The following is a 20675-nucleotide window of genomic DNA, read 5'->3' as shown; positions in this document are numbered from 1 at the left end:
AGGAACAGGTGAACAAAGTTGAAGGCGAGAACATGACTCAGGTGGAGTTGTTTTTAACTATTGACTTCGGTAGACTAAGGGAATCTCACACACCACAATAGTGAAGTTATGCCTATACATTTATGTCTGCATTGGTGAATGATTTTGAGTCATAAAAATGTTATGTTTTATTTGTCTATGAAAGGTGGAAAAATTGTTAATGATTTGAATTAAATAGTGACTCTATGATTTGACGTCCTTTGTGTGAAAATATGTGAATTATCGAAACTATAATTAATGTTTGGTTTTTGAAATTATACTATAGTTATACGTATTTTAAATGTATATTAGGACTCGATCATATATATATATATATGATCGAGTCCTAATATACATTTAAAATACGTATAACTATAGTATAATTTCAAAAACCAAACATATATATATATATATATATATATATATATATATATATATATATATATATATATATATATATATATATATATATATATATATATATATATATATATATATATATATATATATATATATATATATATATATATATATATATATATATACGTAGGTAAATATGGTTCATGTTTAATTATATTGATTATTTTAACACGATTAATTGGAAGTTGAATAAATTAGAGTTTACAACATAACGTACCATACATCGAATGATTATTGTCTTTTGTACAAAAAGAAATGCATCTTTATTAATGATCATTTTTATATTGATGCAAGTTAAATATATTTGGTAGTTAATAACTTTGATTTTATCGAACACGCATATATACGTATATATGTATATATATATATATATATATATATATATATATATTGAGGTGAATTTGTAAATTAAATTTATACGATCATTGTTTTACGATACAAACATAATTATTCATAAAATGTATTTATGAATATTCGCATATATGTAAAGTAGGATTATATATTATTTATTAAAAGTTTAAAGATTAATATTTATTTTGCAAACTATAATATAGTCGCATGTTATATTTTGTTAGAAAGGTGGCAGGTTTAGTTGCTATGAGATAGCGACTATGTCGCATGGCAGTTAGGGTGGCCGAATAAACAAAAAAACTATCGGCTAACTCATAAGGATAGCAACTGCGTCCCAATCTAGCTAGGAGTCGATAGGTGGCGATAGGCTAACACGTAGGCTTAGACCATGAGTTAAATGCAGAATTTAGTTAGGTATCGACATTGGTGGAGATCATAATGATAAACTAGGCAAGACCATCGATTTAATGCAGAACTCAGAGGTTTCTACATGGAGATAATGGATTAGACCTGGTAGCATAAACAAGGAACTTTCTCATGACAACTCAAAGTGTTTGAAGACAAGTCTAACTTGCCAACCTCTCCATTTGAGCGGGTAAACTGCTATAGTCACGGTGAATGAGAGAAGAAGCCCACGTTAAACTGCAGATAACACTTCATTCTAGCTAGAAATGGAATCGACTAGTGGTGTCCACATTGAATAAAGTTTAGTAGACCTCTATCGGTGGCAAATAAAGAGTGGCTTATAACTGCAGTAAGTAAGGAGATAACAGGCACCTGGTGCCATGAATCTAGGAATATCAATGATAGGAGACAAATGCGTAGTTAAATCATGCACTAGAACAACAGAAATTGCATCAAGAAATGCCATCTCTATTAGACATGGAGATGTGGGAGAAGAATTAAACTAAGACTCAAGTAATAGACTTCAAATCAACAACAATAACCAAGCCTCTAAATGGGGAGAGATCGTAGGAAAAATGAGGATAAATAGAGATGTAGGATAGGAAGATACACACTCACAAGAAGAGACACGATAGACACATGAGAGAGGAAGAATGAAAAGAAAAGAGTAGAAAGAATAGAGATTAGGAAGGATTGGAGATTTTGGTGTGTTTACGACCGAGTCGTAAAAGATCAAGGATTATCATCTCTGATTTAGTGTCGAACTTAGAGGTTACGCTCGGGAATGAGTGTTAATTACTTTATTATCACTAGAGAATTCGCAGAGTGTAGAAGGATAAGGATTAGGAATAGAGAGCTCGTGAGAAAGAAGAGTGTCGAGGAGGAAAGCATTGGAATCCAGACATATTGCAGACAATTTGAAGTTATCAAGGATCATAATAGCCATGGATCGCGCTTCTTGAAGTAGGATCAAATCTAATATGTTTTGTTGAAAAAATTTAAGAGATTAAGAATGATCTAGATTTAGATTTATGAAATATTCTAATGAAAGAGTTAGAGTCACATTATGAATCAATTTATAATTGTTTAAATTCCGATCATGCAAATAGAGATGCATTAATGATATATTTTATGAAAGTTGGTTGATAAACTTAGTGAAACTCTAGAAACAGTGTCAGAGAATAGAAAGAAAAACTACGAAATTGAACTGTGAAGAAGATGAAATAATAGGATTATGACTTATTTAATAGTGAATTTATTTGGATATCACAGAAAAAAAAAGACTTACACTTTCGAATTTGATCCTTGCATGAAAAGTGAAAAGATGGTTATCAGGCGTCTCACTTAAAAAGCCATGTAGATAGGCATTTTATGAACTTGCATCATATTAGATTGTCATTATGGTAAATTAGTGAAATCAGTGTGTTAAGTTTTAAATCATGAAAAGTCACATATTAGTATTAAACCAAATATGATGTTTTGAGTAAAGAGGTAAATGAACCACGAAACGAGGAAAGATAGAGAGAGTTTAGATGAGATAAACTTAGAACTCTAAACCGTAAGAAATGGAATGCATGTTAATGATTATACTATTTAATTGTTTTGATACTTGAATTAAAGAATGTGTACTCATTTTATTCAATTTATATGTAAGATACATACATGTGTTACACCTTCTTAAATATTTAATTCCTGTCTTTAAACTGCTTGAAAGATATAAGGGAAAGATTGTATTCTTTCATATGTATATTTGTTTATCCATGAAAGACTGCTTCCTGTCAGATAGGATTGGTAGTACTAAAAGATTGATTCTTTCAAATTCCATTTAATGAAAGATTGTCTTCTTTAGCATTGTATTTTATCTTACAAGAAATAGGAAGCTAGAATTGGAAGGTGAAATATTGTCTTCTTATTTTGTAGTTATTCGAATGATGTTGATGAAAATATATTTGCTTTTCAAATTATGGAAGATTGTATTTATTTATGAGAAAGTAAGGAAAGAGTTTTTAATTTATGAAAGTGATAGGAAAGATGTTATATTAGTTAGTTAAAATATTCTTGTTTGTACGAACCAAGCTATGGATAGATTTGTGTGTAGAAAGTTACCTTCTGGGATGAGTGTCGAATATGGATTCTTAGAGAGAATAGTTGCTTTTTCCAACTATTTATTTTTGTTGTGCATGGTATTATACTCGGTCGAGTAATTATTTGAATTATCCATAGAAATAGATGAAATTCATTATTTTATGCTCTCTACCATATCCTTGAATGATAGTGAATGCTTGTTTCTTGAATGAATTAGAAAAATGAAAATGCTTGTTTCATCTAGGCATGCACCAGATTCCCTCTTGCCTTTCAAATTATTTGGTTAAAACAATTCGTGCAGGGTCAGATATTCTTGATTGACCAAGAATTCTAGGGAAGCGTAAGCTTCAAGGTTGGGTGGAAAAAGCGCCTGAAACTTGTTCTCATCTTCATGCTAAAGATTGCACTGGTGATAGCTTGGGTTGCAGATCAACGAACGCATCTCACCCTTTACTTTGTATTATTTTATTATTGAACTTACGACAACTTGAAATGCGTAAGTATTGTAAGATTGAGATACTACTTTTATCGATTTATGCAATAAAGAATCTTTATCTTTTATAGAAAATTCATGTTTATTACGATTTAAATGGAATGATCAAATGAAGCTATTGAAGTAAATTAAGGAATGAAATAGACTTATTAACTGATCTATGTGTTTATTTAAGAATAAAGAGTATTTTGGCTATTATTGAAGTTAGCTCGATTTACGTCTTTACACTTTACCTTTGTATCATTTCAGCAGATTCCTAGGTCAGCAAACAGAGAAACAGATGCTATGGCTACATTGGCATCTATACCACAGCTACTCTGAGTTCCGCTATGAATTCTTGGTGGAAGAGCTTCATTTTCCTGCTTATGATTCCCCCGATTCCCTGATGGTTTGTTCTATCATTGGACATGACTCATCTCGCTATAGCCATATCTACTCTTACTTACGTGACCAAATCATCCCTAATAACCTTACTTGTAATGAGAAAATAAACCTGATCTGAAATGCTTCACGGCATGTCATCATCACTAACGATATGTATAGGCGAGGTTTGGATAGCACTTTTCTTAGGTGTCTCGAACTTGAAGAGTCTCAACATGCGTTATCTGAAGTTCATGAAGGTATTTGTGGATTTCACTCAAATGGTCTAACTCTAGCTCGGAAACTGCTAAGGGTTGGCTACTACTAGCCAAATATGGAAAAGGATGCTGTAAAATTTGCTAAAACTTATGAGAAATGCCAGCTACATGGGAATCTCATACATGCTCTAGCAAGGGAACTAATACTTTTATCACACATTGGCCTTTTCAACAATGGGCGTTTGACCTCGTTGGCCAAATCTATCCTGCATCATCCAATGGACACAAGTTCATCATAACTTCCACTGAGTACTTCACTAAGTGAGTTGAAGTGGTTTCGCTAATCAAAGCAACCAACAAACAAGTGGCTATGTTCATTCTTAACTACATCATCTGCAAGTATGGAATCCCTTCTTCAATTGGGACTGACAATGGAGGACAGTTCAAAAACAAAGATATAGATGAACTCTGTGACAAGTTCAAAATTAAACAACATTGGTCTTCTATATATTACCCTCAAGGTAATGGACAAGCCAAAGCATCTAAAAAATCTTGGTTAACCATCTTGCACAAAGCAATCAATAAATTTGGGAAGGATTGGCACCTGCAGCTCAATCCTACACTATGGGCTTATAGAACAAGTATGATAACACCTACTAGGGCCACACCTTTTGCTTTGGTGTATGGGGCCGAAGAAGTCTTGCCAATAAAATTCCTTCTTTGAGAGTTTCCTTGCAAGGTCTTATTACTATTGAAAATCATAGAATATATGGATTGCAAGAACTCAAGTTGTTGGATGAAATTTGGCAAGTGGATTTTGATCATCTTAAAGCTTATCAAAAGAGAATGTCTAGAGGTTATAACAAGAAATTTCGACAAAGATAATTTCAGGTTGGTGACCTTGTTTTGAGAGAGAATCCTAAAAATCAACAGTTTCAAGAACAAAAAGGGAAGTTTGAACCCAACTGGATGGGTCCCTACATTATTACTGCAATCTTTGGCTCTGGCGCTTATCAACTCTCAACACCAAAAGGAGAACAGCTCCATGAACTGATCAACACTATCCACTTGAAGAAATTATACATTTAGCATTCTTTGCTCTAGCAACCTGTACTTGTCAAAAAAAAAAAATTGCATTGCATATCATTTTATTCAAAGCACTGCATCGCATATAGTTTCTTTTTTTAATGCTTCATATTTACAAAATTTATGCATTTGAATATAGCAGCATTAATAAAACAAGGCAATTGCCCAAGTTTATCATTTGTTTGCATTCAAGAGAAACAAGGGTTGTCTCCTTTCTTAGATATTTGGACATGAAGTCTTTGAGGTCCTAAGGTCATTCATTTTCAATATCATCATGTGACGACGCTTTACTTATGGTTGGGTAGGATTTCACTATTTGAGACTTGTTAACCCAAAATCTATCAATTTCTATATCTCAAACACATTAACAAAATCTCCAATTCATTCTAGACACCTAGTTGATCATATGACTAGTGAAAAATCTAAAATTCTACTCTAGTGTCATTGTAATTGTCAGACCCAAGTAGGTTTCATTACTTACAAGTCAAGACAAGAAAATAAACAATAAAAAGTGTTACACCAAATATTCATTTCAAGGCAAAAGAGCAATGATATGTAATTGAACTATCATGCATACAAAGTGTGACAAAAAGCTTGACTATGGGAACATGCGAGTAACTCCATCAAGGCTATGGACACCTATTGGCAATGGAGCAATATTTGAGAAATTACAATCTATAACCTCGTCGGAGCTCTAGAATCTTGCTGGCAGCGAGGCTCTATTCGGGATGCTTTTGAAGTTAGGATAATCCATGTAGCTAGTCATATAGCATGGTAAGGATCTTTAGTGAACACAAGAGAAGGAATTAACTCATTTGCACTCACATGGGCAAAAGAAGATCAAAGTTTCAAGAACCAATGGGAAAGTTTTCCATGTCTCCATTTGTAAATCCTAGTCACTAATTGTGTTAATTTGGATGTTCCAAGAGACCTTAAGGATCAATTGACTTCTTATCTATGAAATGCTTTGTACCTCCAATTCAATTGGTGTATTACGAAGTGCTAAACAAACACAATCATCCTTCTTCAAATAGGAAATGCATCTTCATCATGCATATTGCATTAACATAGGTCATATAAAAAATTCATTGTCTCCACATGCATTTTGCAGATCATCATGTCATATAGGTCTACATACTGGGGGCATAGCTGAAAAATCCAAGAAAAAAAATCAGAAAAATTAAAATATCAAAAAAATTAAATGCCTTGGTGTAAACCTAGTAAACATGCACCTTGGTAGTAAAAAAAATAGAATATCTACCAAGAAGGTGAAAACCTAGTAAACAGGCACCTCTTGTACTGAAGTGCTCCATCTATCAACGCAAATTTGGCATTTCCTATTTTATTTCCCGCTTTCCTGCATCTTTGCTTTACCTTGCACATATCCTTCAATCGCTTTTGTGACACCTTGGTTCTTTTTGGAACCATCATGGCTTGAAATCGATCAACGTCCTAGTCTTAGGGTAATCGACAGATCAATCTAAATGTCCTAAGCAGTTTAACCAAGTCATCTTTATGTCGGTAGTACTAGGTCATCCAATCCAAGTCAGTCAACTGTCACCAAACTACTACAGAGTTTTACCACTGAGTAAACCAAACAAAACAAGAACATTGAAAACAATCAGTAAAATTGTTTGAGATATGATTGACATTTTCTTTGTGTGTTGTCTTTTAAATTGGTTTTCAATTATTATTTCCTCTGAGTAACTCGAGGAAGTCTATATTGACTAAGAGGAGCAAGGACTGGGGGCATAATACTTTTCTTTATTTTTTGCTTGTAGGAATAATTCTGATGATCTGAAAACATCTCATAAGTTGGGTTTTTGTGATGAGTGCCTTCACATCAAGGTGAAATTGCCATACATACCTCAACTCCATTTATTTGTATGTTATAGGGAAGTTGCAATCATTTCCTTGTATTTTTTAGTAAATTTCTTTATTATGCAATCTGGATGCATGCTTAATCTGTCCTAGGATATGAATGATAAGAGGGTCATTGCAGACAAGATAATTAATGTTGCATATGAAAAGGAAGGAACTTTGCTATGTCCGGTGTGTTTGCATGTGAGTAACATTCAGTTCATCCCGGCTCTTCATGCCTTGGTGCTTATGTTCGCTTGCTACATCAAAAGGACGTGACATTCAGGACATCCTAGCTCTTCATGCCTTAGTTCTTATGTCTATTTTCAGTATTATAAAACATCCAGTGATGATAAATAAGCATACCAAATCCAGTGAATAAGTTTTAGGTTGCATTCATACTAAGCTTTGTGCATTTCAAGTGATTTCAGCATGATAACATTATCCTCTTCATCCTTTGAATAAGAGCCTAATTTGAAACAATCATCATTTCTTCGCTAATTTCAGGATCGAAGTCAAAATCCAGCATCAATTTTCTAGTCAAATTTTCACAATGTTGACCACTTGGCACTTTCATTTTTGCGTCAATCTTTACATAATTTTGTGCTCAAATCAATTCTTAAATTAATCTTCGTGCTCAAATTATCATTGCTAAATCAAATTATTAATTTTTTTTGCCTAAAATCAATGCTATCTTGCTATCTTTCGATTTCGCTCCCAAGGGGGCATACTCATTACATCAACATTTTCAATGATTACATCATCAAAAAGTCGAGAATTTTTTTCAAATCTTCATCTAAAGTCGAGCAGAAAATCTTTTCAATCAAAGATTAATCGAATATCAGTCAAATCAAATCAAATCAACTAAAACCTTGTTACTAGGGGCATCTTAACTACATCGCATCATATCAAGTTGAGATTCTTCGATGTCAAATAAAAACAATCTCTAGGGGCATATCAATTTTGTCCTCATCTGAATCAAACTTCAAATAGGTATTTAGTTTCATCGCATCAAATCAAGCTAGACATTTTAGTTTGCTAATCGGTTCTTGTTCAATCAAGTTCGGAATCGGTATTATCTCTTTGCTCAATCAATTATAGTTCAATCAATTTCTAGATCGATATCCGCTTCTTGATCCATCAAGTTCAAGATCGGTATCTCTCTCTTCATTGGTCCTAGTTCCATCAAGTTTGGGATCGGTATTGCTTTGATCAATTTGTTCAGTTTCATTGCTTTAAAATAAGTTGAAAATCTCGCTCTTCATCATTTTTTTGATCCATCAAGTTCAAAACTGATATCTATTTGACATTAACTATTCTTTGAATCAATTCACTGCTCGCACATCAATTCAAAGAGGGGCAAATGTAATACCCTAAAAATGGTCATCTAAACCATGGGCCCCTAATCTTGACTACATCACCAAGGTCCTAACCAAAGGCAATTAAATCAATCTTGAGCACCTAATTAATGTATTCCTCAATCATCAATGTCACATGGCAAATAAATCATTCTATATTAATTAAATATTTATTTAATTAATTAATCATTCCAAGTAAATCATTTTAATCAATTATCACATTTATTTAATTAAATATCCTAGCATATTTAATTAATAAATAAATTTGCCATTAAATCCTCAAAAATGAATTAATTTAAAAAAAGGAATTAATTTGAAAAACAAAAAGGAATTAAATTGAGAAAAGAAATCAACTTGAGATATTTCTTTTTCTAAAATTGAGACAACTTGAGAAATCTCAGAAAAGCAAGAAAAGCAATTAAATTGACTAAATCATTTTCTCTAAAATTAAAACTCAAAGAAAATCTTGAGGAAAGAAGTTTAGTTGCATTGAAAAGGCTTTTTTTAATAAAAATCTTGAGTAAATAAGAGGAATGTGCATGGAATCAACTAATTTTATCTCAAGTGTGTGGAATCGACTAATTTTATCTCCAATGCAAACTCAGACTTGTAATCTCAATGCATTCAATCAAGATTTAATTCGAATTTATCTCAAAATTAACTCAATCTAATATTCTCTAAAATTGAATCAAAGCATCCAATTATTTCAATTCACCAGGATTGTGATTTTTCTTGAGGAATCTCAACCGCTCATCATTAATTGATCTTGACCGTTGGTCTCTCTTTGGAATCTCTGTAAATTCATCCTTTCATATCTCATTCAAGAAACCTTGGAGATTTATTGTTATTATGTTGTTGTTTCTCTAGATTCATTGAGAATATTGTGCTTTGAGATTATTGCATCTTAGCTTTTTGCATATTTAGTTTAATCATTCATAGCTTAATCTTGCATCCATTTAGCTTAATTTTGTGCTCATATAGATTAAATCCTTCATCTTGGTGTAATCTAGTCACTGGTATTGCTTAAATAAATCTAAGAGAAAGTCTATACTCACATCTTTTAGAAGGCAATAGGTCGATTTGTTATGGTTTTTATATTCATGATTATATCTGTCTAACCATGCATGCTATGATTTATTGAAGTGTTTGTGCCTTACAACTTGCATATTACCACTTTTCACACACACAAAAAGAACTATAGGTCTTAGAAACAAGGGATATTGAATCACTGTCGTGAGCATGGTCTACTACCCTATCTCTGTGGACTCATTCCTAAGCCTCACAACGAATATCAAAAGAAAAAGTGGTTTAACAAAAACAACAAATTTTATGGACTCAGGCATTATAGTTTACGAGGGATATTTTCATCACATAGAGCACACTGAGTGCCCTTTCACCACTTGGTCCATCATTCAATAGTCGTTTGGAGATCATGATGTTCCCTTCACTAGGGCACCTACTACTCCTATGTAGGTGCATCCTTAAAGAGTGATTATTTATCATGTAGTGATCCTTCACATACTTTTGCATCCACAATTAAGGATACTTCATTTCCTCTAGTTGAGGATATTTCATCTATTGTTGCTACTTCTAAGTTCAATGATGCTTCTTTGATAGCTTTTGGTGATTTGGTGTAACAAAATTTTAATTTTTTTCCCAAGATAGCTCATTGGGACACATTTCTACCAATTATTGCATCCTTGTTTGTAGAGTTCCACATTGCCGACTTGGAACACGATATTGAGGACATTCATATCCTATTTTTTGATAGCCCCTATGGATTTGATTTATCCTATTTAGATGATTTTAAGACACCTACAAACCCTCCTATTATGTATTTATCTACATTTTCTTCTACAGTGACAATTTCTATGAATTTGACTAAATTGCCATTCATGTTGACATGTTTTGGAGATATACTTGATTCTTATTGCTCCAATTATCTATCTGATGGAGAACACCATACATCCATGGTTATTGTACCTAAATCCACCATGGTGCCTAATTCATCATCTCAGTATTTGTGACATTTTAGCATTCCCTTAGAGATCCTTAAACAATAACTGGAGAAGACATATTTAGACCCTCTTGTTCCATATCTACATCATCTTAACATCACCATTTGACATTGGTGTGGAGATAATTAAACAACATTTGGAGGGGTCATATTTGTCTTTGGACTATGGTCTACATTTTTCTTCATTAGAATCTAGATTGTCATCTTCATCATTGTGGCCTAGAATATGATTTGTTTGAGATACCTTGTGACATCAACATATTCAGAGGCTTCATTCATCTTTAGTTGTCTTTCCTCATATTCCTTTCAATAATGGGAAGATAACTTACATAAATATGTGTTTCTGATTCTTCCTAAGGGGAGGAATGTTGTTCGCAAGCTTGGATCAACTTAACATTCATTGTTGAGCATCCACCATCACTACAGGAGATCCTTCATTGAGGGGTATTGCATGATCTCTCTCCTTCTCTCTTATGGGAAGTTTTTTTCCTCATTTGTGGTTTTATACTTCTCATCTTGTAGAGAGCTCATCTTTTTCCCTTTTTTAGGAGGGAGTTTTCTCATAGGATTTTCTCCTCTTGTTTGTGAGGTACATTGTAATTGGGTACCATATTAGATTTTGATGTCAAGACCCATTCTTCTTGCCTCACCTAAGTTATCTTAATGGGGGGTGTTAGTGTAAAATCATGCTTAGGTTCTTAGGTGTCTTGTCCATGTATCATATTTCCCATGTATAAATTTAGGTAGGGTTCCTATTTGCTTAGTGTTCCTGGCTAAATCTCACACATACATCATAATTGATGCCTTGGTGTATCCTAGTGGCTAGATAGTCATTTCGGTCTACACCACCCAAGTACAAGCAAGTGAAAACCTAATATATTTTAAAAGAGTGCATTGCAATGCATGTGGGGAGAATGAAGGCTTAGGATGCCCACCACATCTAGATTAGCAGAAAACTACCCAATGAAAAGTCTATCACAAACTTCAAGCTTATTACTACTTTATTTTCATTTTCTCTCTCAAACAAGTGATGGAGCATAGAAACTCCTCTCTAGTCTGAGAAATTATTTTACACCACTTTAAATCATTAATTAATGACTTCAACCATTAACCTAATGCAAGAACACCACCTATTTAAAACTTTTTAATGACTTATAACACTAAACCTTCTAGCTTTGATTAAAAAAAATCCATCTTGGCATCTTGTCCATGTGGAAACTCCTCTCTACTCTGATAAATTATTTTACACCACTTTAAATCATTAACCAATGACTTTAACCATCAACTGAATGCAAAAACACCACCTATTTAAAGCTTTTTAATGACTTTTAACACTAAACCTTCTAGATTTGATTAAAATATTTCCATCTTGGCATCTTGTCCATGTAGAAACTCCTCTCTAGTATGAGAAATTATTTTACACCATTTTAAATCATTAACAAATGGCTTTAACAATCAGCCCAATGCAAGAACACAACCTATTTAAAGCTTTTTAATGAGTTTTAGCACTAAACCCTGTAGCTTTGATTAAAATAAAATTCCATCTTAAGTGCCTAAGTGTCAAGAAAATTTTAAATAATTTTAATTATTATTTTTTCCTTCCAAAAATCACTTCAAAACATTTTAAAAAATTAAAGTTGATCACTTAATTACTTCAAAGGCAAAAAGGTGTATTTAGAGGCCATGAAATTTGGCAGAAGTAACTAATCATTTACATTGGATTTGAAGAGCACACAAATATATTGAGAGGGGGGTTTGGGGTGGAGGGGAATCAATATATTATTATACTTTTAATATTTTTAACTTAGTTCAAAAAAATTTCAACCACATATGCAAACATGAACACCAAAGAACACAAGTTTTACGTGGAAACCCAAAGTGGGAGAAAACCATGACAAATTATTGCTTTTATATAATAATTCTTTTACAATATTCGTAGACACCAACCTACTAGAGACACCAATACCTAAATTAGTTTGTGAGCGCCAACCCAATGAAAGCACCAACTCCTACTATTGAAGGTAGGCACCAACCTAAAAAGAAGAAGCACCAACTTCAAAGAGATGAAGCACCAAATTCACTCACAAGAGATACCAACTTCTGCACAAATTATGATCACAAATTATTTCAGTGATCTGCAGCAAATACCATAATGAATCTGCAACACAAGTTTGATCCACTTTTCTTCAAAATCTGAGTATAAAATCCTGATTACACTCTCCTCAATATCTGCCCATATATCTGGAACTAGATCTTTCACAATCTTCTCATAAATCTGTACTTGATAATTCTTTACACTTTCAACATTAAGTGTTTATCATCTTTATATGAATTTCACAATTATCTTCACAACATATACTCACAGGTTTTCTCCTTTTTACAAATTCTGCATCATATTCCACGTCCCATAGCTACTTCAAAATGGTTTTTTAGTTCCTTCATATATCTTCCACGTACCCATCCGTGAAGGGTTACCAACGATTCAAGGGTTCTTTTGAAACCAACAATTGTGAACAATAATCATGTCTTTTGTTTATTAAATTAATTTATATTACTCATAAATAATGTTTGAATATGTCTGAATCATTTTAATAACTCACTATTTTATATGAGAGTGAGAAACTAATCACTGTCATTAACATGCTTGCTGATGAAGACTCGATATATGAATTGATGTTAACAACGGTCGATGTTCAAAGACATAGTCGACTGTCATAGTTGAGAGAACAATGGTCGTTGTTCAAAGGCATAGTCGACTGTCATAGTTGAACAATCTATTATTTTATTTTTACATCAACTAGTAAGGAGTGTGTCAATCTTATTCAACCTATCATTTCTAAGGATCCATTTTTTCTTTGTTGAGTGGTGTTTGCTTACGATATGATATCGTTCCTTATGTGAAGTTATTTGTTTGCTCAAATATTCTTTCTTATGCAAGGGTGTGCATCCTTGTCTACAACCTCTTCTTCACTTGGAAATGTATAGCTATTATAAACAAACCCTTCTCTTTGGGTCAAAAGTGTGTCATCCTTCATCAAGAATCCCTTTCACTTAGCAATAGCAGGAAGGTATTCATTCCATTTCTCCTTTCTCTCTTTTGGTCAATGATGTCATTTTTTATCAAAAATCTCCTCTTGGAGGTAGATGTCTTTGAGGAAAGATATCTTCTCCTCCAAAGGATTCCCTTTGAACTTGTTTCAAGATATCTCTTTTTCAACTATCTTTTCCTTGCTTATAAGACTAATGCATCTTTAGCTTGCATTTATGAACATTATTACCTAAAAGGATATCTCCTTGGTGTTGAAGGTATGTATCCTTGTTTCTAACTTCCTTAAGACATCAACATAGAATTATGTCGATATCTTCAGGGGGGGCATTGCATATTGCCCTCTTTGTACTATATTTTGCATCTCTTATATGAGGTGTTCAATCTTGAAACTAGATAAAACAAATTCTTATACAAGATGCTTCATGCCTAAAACCAGACACAACATTTATGTATGTCTTATATGGGGTATACATTCTCGAAATCAAACCAACAAAGCTTTTTATGATGTTTTCCTGAAACCAGGCATATATTTGTCTTATATGAGGTATACATTCTCTAAACCGAACCAATAGTCTTATACGAGATGTTCTTGAAACCAAACACATTTGTTTCCATTTCATGTCTTATACAGGTTGTTGCATGCTCAAAACTAGACCAACAAGTCTTATACATGATGCTTAATTCTTGAAATCAGACAACATCGTATGCAACAAGGTGAGTGGAACTAGGAAAACACGACTAGACTATTCTAACTCTCCTCCCCAACATAAATCACATACCAGAGCATAGCTTGCTAGTCCATGATGTGTGTGTGTGTGAAATTTTGGGAACCTGCAAGGGCACAAACACTTCAATAAACCATTATTTGCATGGGTTAGTTTAACAAAAACAACAAAATGAAATCCATTTCAAGTCAACTTATTGCCTTCTAGAAAGTGCGAGTGTGGATTGGTCTCAAATTGCTAAGCTATCCAGTGACTAGACTACACTCAAACGAAGGATTTTTAAATGCATGCAACTAGGTGAATGCAAGATTAATTGATTAAGCCAAATAAGATTATCAAGCTAAATGATCAAAGCTCTAAATGAAGCTAAGCTAGATTATATGCAAGAAATTGAATCTAGATAAGAGAAATGAATGATCAAATCTCTAAATGAAGCTAAGCTAGATTATATGCAAGAAATTGAATCTAGATAAGAGAAATGAATCTAAGTTAATGAACTAGAAGTCTAAATGATTCTAAGATTAAATGAAAGCTAAATGAAAACTAAGTTGATTGGTGAATTAAATATGCAAATCTTCTTCAAAATTTTCTCGATAAACTGCAACACAATATTAGCATAATAACGAGGTAAAATTCTCGGATCCTGATTGAAGAATTAGAGCCTGAATTTATAGGAAAATCAAGAGGGAGACCAAAGGTCGGGATTGATCTTTAATGAACGGTCGAGATCAATTCGAAGGAAGCACAATGTAGGTGAAATGATCTGATTGGACAATTTAATTCCATTTTGGAGACATAAGATTGAGTTCAAATTAGCAACTTGGATTCTTTCCATTTTTCTTGAGTTCAGTCGATTTGTTTCCTTTTTTGAATTTTTGTGCTCATAATTTCTAATTTATTTTTCAAATTAATTCCTCTTTCTTGATTTGTTTCCTCTTTTTGAATATTTGAGGCAAATTTTATTTATTTATTAAATATGCAAAAGATATTTAATTAAATAAATGAGATATTTGATTTTAAAAAGATTTTCTATTTTGAATTTTGAATTTTAATTAATTGTAATTGCCATGTTGCATTTTTATACCTTAGGAATTAATTAATCAAGCTCTCCTGATTGATTTAAATTGATTATTTGATTCAGGACCTTGATGAATTTTATTGAATTTAAGCACATTAGTCTAGATTCGGGGCCCATGGTTTTGGATGACCATTTTTAGGGTATTAAATTTTCCCCTCTTTGAATTGATGTGCAAGCAACGTATTGATTCAAAGAACATTTGATGTCTAGGAGATACCAGTTTTGAACTTGATTGATCACGAACCAGATGAAGAGTGGGGTATTTAGTTTGTTTTGAAGCGATGAAACTGAACATACTGATTGAAAGCGATACTGATCTCAAACTTGATTGAACTAGGACCGATGAAGAGAAAAGATACCGATCTTGAACTTGATGAATCAAGAAGCAAATCTTACCGATCTAGAACTTGATTGAACTAGACATAGTGAGCAAAGATAAAACTAATCTTGAACTTGATGGATCAAGACACGATGAGCGAAGATAAACTATTCAACTTGATTTGATGTGATGAAACTGAACACCTGCTTAGATTGAGTGTGTGATCAAAGATACTCTTTAAACCCTTGATTGAGTTTAAATGAATAATCAGCTTGATGAAAAGCGATGAAATGGATTAACGTTAAGAGATTGATTCAGATGAAGACAACATCAGCTTGATTTGTTGCGACGAAACTGATATGCCCCTAGAGATCGATTCAATTCAGATGATCGAGAAATCTCAACTTGATATGAAGCAATGAAGCTAAGATTCCCCTAGCAATAAGTTCTTGTTTGATGTTCGATAAACATTAGTTGCTCGACTTGTAATGAAAATTTTGAAATCAATTCTCGACTTTGAGGATGTGATCACTGATGATGATGATGATGTCATGAGTATGCCCCCTCGGGAGCGAAATCTAAAGATTGGCAAGTTGCGCAGTGATTTTAAGCAATTTGATAAAAAGATTAAGTGATTAATGATTTGAGTGCAAAGAATGATTCAGAGGACCATTTGAAGATATAGTGTTGATTGAGGAGAAATTGAGCCCAAATTGAAGAAAAGAATGAGCATTTGATGAAAGCGCTAAGTGGTCACGGTTGTGGGAAATTGACTAGGAAGATGATCCCGGATTTTGATTTCGATCCCAAAAATGGAATCAGGATGGTCAAATTAACCAAGGGTGTAGTTTTTACGCCAATTGGAGAAATTTGAAAATTAGGGTTTTGACCACTTAGCCATGAAGAGAAGGTTGATTTAAATTCAAGCTCCAGGTGAAGAAGACCAAAATCATCGTTAGTATGCCAGATTCACCATGCAATGCATGAAACTTAACATGAATGCAGAAGATGCAACTAGGACCTAGTCACTGGATTTTGATTCGCTTTCTTATCATCATTGAGCGTTAAATATAGGAAATAGATATAAGCATCAAGGCACAAAGAGTCAGGATGACCTGAATGTCCTGTCCTCTTTCATATAGCAATCAAACATAAACACCAAGGTAAAAGGAGGCCAAGATGACATGAATGCTTCTTGCATGCAAATACGGCAGACACTTAAAATAGACAAGGAAATAGTTCCGACCTCACTAAAGTGTGCATATAAATAGAGTCGAGGTATGTGAGGCCATTTCACCTTAATGCGAAGGCTCTTATCACAGACACCCAGTTTATAGGACGTTTTCAGATCACTGGAATCAAATCCACAAGCAGAAAACAAAGAAAGGTATTATGCCCCCAGTCCTTGTACCTCTTAGTCAAGATAGACATCCTTGAGTTACTCAGAGGGAATATTGAGTGAAAGCCAATATAAAAGACAAAATACAAAGAAAATGTCAGCATAGCTCAAGTGGTTTGAGTTGTTGTTTTCAGTTGTTCTTGTTTTGCATGTTTGATAGGGTGCTAGTGATCAAAACTTTGTATAAGGTAGGAAACAAATGGCTGACTCAAAGTGAACGATCCACACTTGAATGACACAAGGATGGCTTGGTTGAGTTGCTAAGGGATTTAAGATTGAAGTGCCCTAGGACTATAATGTTGATCAATTGCAAGCCATGAGGGTTCTAAGGAGAACCAAGGGGGTCACGAAAGTGACTAAAGATTATGCACAAGCAAAAGCAAAGTGGGAAAGTAGGGAATGAAAGAAGGGAATACCAAAGTTACGTTGATAGATGGAGTGCTTGTGAGTACAAGAGGCGCCTGTTTACCAGGGTTTCACCTTCTTGGCATAGATTTTTTTTTTTTTTTTTTTCAGGACTTTATCTGTACAGAGTAGCCAATGCTTAAGAATGCTTTAGGTGTAGAATTTCTTCCCATGGATGGTGTTGATGGGCTCTCGGAGTTTTTCTCCTTCTGATGTAGAGAGTTGATAGGCACCTAAGCCAAAGTTGGTTGTAACAATGTAGGGACCTAGCCAGTTGGGTTCAAACTTCCCTTTTTGTTCCCAGTCTTGTTGATTCTTTGGATTTTCTCTTAGTACAAGGTCACCAACTTGAAATTCTCTATGTCGAACCTTTTTGTTATATTCTCTAGACATTCTTTGTTGATAATCTCTTAAGTGATTAAACGTCACTTGTCGATGTTCATCAAGCAACTCGAGTTCTTGCAACCTGGATACTCCCTGGTCTTCATCGGTGATTAGATTCTAAAAGGAAACTCTCAAAGATGGGATTTCCACTTCTATAGGAATAACTTCTTCAGCCCCATCTACTAAAGAAAAAGGAGTAGCACCAGTAGGAGTTTTGATGCTTATTCGATAAGCCCACAGTGCAGGATTGATCTGCAGATGCCGATCCTTTCTAGATTTGTTCACTGCACGATGCAAGATTCTCAACAATGTTTTATTGGATGCTTCAGCGTGTCCATTACCTTGAGGGTAATATACAGAGGACCAATGCTATTTGATCTTGAAATTGTCACATAGCTCAGTTATATCCTTATTTTTGAACTGCACCCCATTATCAGTGATGATTGAAGAGGGAATCCCATACCGGTAGATTATATGATTCAAAATGAACATGGCTACTTGTTTCCCAGTTGCTTTGATGAGAGGAACCGCTTCGACCCACTTTGTGAAGTACTCAATAGCAGTAATGATGAATTTATGTCCATTTGAAGAAGCTGGATAAATCTGACCAACCAAATCAAAAGCCCATTGTTGAAACGACCAATGTGTTAGAAAGGGAATGAGTTCCCTTTTCGGGGCATGCATGAGATTACCATGTAACTGGAATTTTTGACACTTCTTAGCATATTTCAAAGCATCCTTTTCCATATCAGACCAGTAGTAGCCAGCCCTTAGTAATTTACATGCTAATGTTAAGCCATTCAAATGAGATCCACAAATACCATCATGGACTCTGGACAGTGCTTGTTGAGACTCTTCTAATTCTAAACACCTAAGCAAGGCACCATCTAACCCTTGCCTATATAGATCGTTAGCAATGATGACATAATAGGAGGAATTATAGATTAGGTTATGTTTTTCATTATGGGTGAAATTTTCTAGGATAGCTTGGTCTTAGAGATATGAATAGATATGGCTGTATCGGGATGAATTTTGTCCGATAATGGCATAAATCATCTGGGAGTCAAGGGAGTCAGTCATATGCAGGGTAAAAAAGCTCTTCCACCAAAAATTCATAGCGAAACTCTAGCTCTTGTAGCTGTGGAATGGATGCCAATGTTGCCATAGCATCCGTTGCTCTATTTGCTAAACTTGGAATTTTCTCAAATGAGATGAACACAAAGTATTTCTTGAAGTCATCCACTATTCTTTTATAAGGCATCAGATTTTCATCTCTGGTCTGATATAGGTCGTTGATTTGATTGATCACTAATTGAGAGTCACCATTGTAGCTAGGAAATGTGGAAATCATCAAAGCAAATCAAAATACTAATCTAGCGCAATCACGAAAGCTCAAATGCAATGATCAATCCTAATTACATCCAATAGAGACATGAAAGCAAAACATTCAAGATTAAAAGCTAAGCAAACCAAATGTAGATCTGAATATCTCCTTCATGCGGCTCCATTGTCCTTCTTTCTTCTTCAAGTAACTTTGTTGTGGATCTCACCTACTAGTGCATGATCATGATATGAAAGCAAGTAGACAAGATGATTGCTCAAGAATACTCAAAGCATGATTGATTCGACAAAGTGATTATTAGATCAGGATTGAAGAAATTCATCCAATTTATAGATAAATTGGAGAAAAGACAAGATTAGCATGAAAATGATTCGAATGGAAATTCAAATCAAGAATAGCAAAATTATGACACGTGTATGACAAATTGTTATGCAAGGATTTATGACAATTTATGACAATTTATGAAAAATTGCTATGCAAGGATTTATGACAAGATTTTGAAATAGAAATAGACATTTAGGAATTTAGGAGAAATTAGAAAATTAAGTTGGAAATAATGACTTGGAAATTAGGAAATGAGGAAATTAGGAATTTAGTGAATTAATTATTAATTAATTCACAAAGAGGGAATTTAGAAATTGATGAAAAATTGGGAAATTAGGAGAAATTAAGTAAACCAATTAATAATTTGTCATTTATTAATTGATTCACAAAAAGAGGAATAATTAGTTAGCCAATTAAATTAAACATTTAATTGTGACACGAAGACCTAGGATAAATAAATAAATTATTTAACCTAGAGGGAGAAATGACAAATAGAGTTAAATGGATAAAATCATGAAACCCTAAAAGATGAATTAGAAAATGCAAGAATGACAATTAGGTCTTGACAAAGGATAATTGATATCGATTCGATTTGATCATGATTCTGACTTGATAAAAGACCAATGCTGACAAACGATGTGATTGATAAATGCGCCAATTGACGAGGAACAATGACTAATTGATCCAAATTGACACAATTGAGAAAGACGACGATTGATGACAAATCGATTGCAAAATGACAAAATTGACAAAGAGAACAACGATCGATGACAAAATAGATCACAAGATGACAAGATTGATGACAAATTCATAAAAGACAAGAATCGATGACAAATCGATCGCATGATGACAAGATTGATAAGAGGACAAAACCCTAATTAGGATTGACGATGTCCAAAATGATGACAAATGAATATGCACATAGATGTGACAGGATAAGATTGACCAAAATCATGACTGAAGATTGCTATCGACAAGA

Source organism: Cryptomeria japonica, chromosome 3, assembly GCF_030272615.1.
Source record: "Cryptomeria japonica chromosome 3, Sugi_1.0, whole genome shotgun sequence".
NCBI lineage: Eukaryota > Viridiplantae > Streptophyta > Pinopsida > Cupressales > Cupressaceae > Cryptomeria > Cryptomeria japonica.
This window is presented reverse-complemented; position numbering follows the sequence as displayed.